Source organism: Ixodes scapularis, unplaced genomic scaffold (genome assembly GCF_016920785.2).
Source record: "Ixodes scapularis isolate PalLabHiFi unplaced genomic scaffold, ASM1692078v2 PGA_scaffold12__126_contigs__length_90152505, whole genome shotgun sequence".
Classification (NCBI taxonomy): domain Eukaryota; kingdom Metazoa; phylum Arthropoda; class Arachnida; order Ixodida; family Ixodidae; genus Ixodes; species Ixodes scapularis.
The window spans coordinates 23,235,235-23,236,150 of NW_024609838.1; positions in this window are offsets into that span (position 1 = coordinate 23,235,235).

The window sequence follows — 916 nt, forward strand, 5'->3', positions numbered from 1 at the left end:
CCTCGAGACAAACTGGTCCAGCTGGTCTCTCAGGCGATCCACGACAGTCCACGTGGGATGCTGCGGGTGAACCACATCTACGCCGCCCTGCAGTGAGCTCCTCTTTGGTTTTCGCCTTCTTTGGTGTCTAACATCTTCATCGTTCAGCGAGCTGTGCCCTGCTAACATTAGGGATTCTATATCTCTCGGGATTCATCTGTGCGACGTATACGTCATTGACTTGTTTTTTTTTTTCGACACAATGACGCACCAAGCGGCGGGCGCACAAACTAACTTCGGTGGGTATAGTTCTACGCATGCGTGACCTTCTCGTGCGCGGGCAAAGTCCTTCCCGGTTGCAAATTGGCGTTTCTCTTACCATAACTATGGTGTACTAGAATACCATAACACTCGCGGTCACTGACTTTATGGTTTTTGTTTTCGTGTAATGACGGAATAGTTGTATTTACTGCATAACCCGTAGCAGATATTGCTTGGTGTTCGCTCTGCCTCAGCTATAGGTTGACAGAGGTAGCCATATTACCTCAATATCAGTTTTTTTTTTTTTTTTTTTTACATTTCGCATTCGCTCAGTGTATCAGCTTGTTTTATAACGGAAACTTATACTCCCAGAAACTTGCTTGTTTGCACATGTCCCGCGGCACGGTGTCACGTAATCTGGCGCGATGTTACGTCACGATACGTGACACATAACGCCACGGGACGTTTGATGTCTCGGAACGATCGTTTATAGGACTTTGGAGGTAAAAGGCGGTGCAAATTTACTTTCTTCGTTAATTTCTTTCTTATACCATTTTCGTTTTGGCGTACTCCTTTTTTTTTTTTTTTTTTCTTTTTCTTTTTTTTTTCTTGTATGTGTCGATACGTTTTACTCTTTCACTTATTGTCTTTCGTTGTTGCTGTTTTTTTTCATACT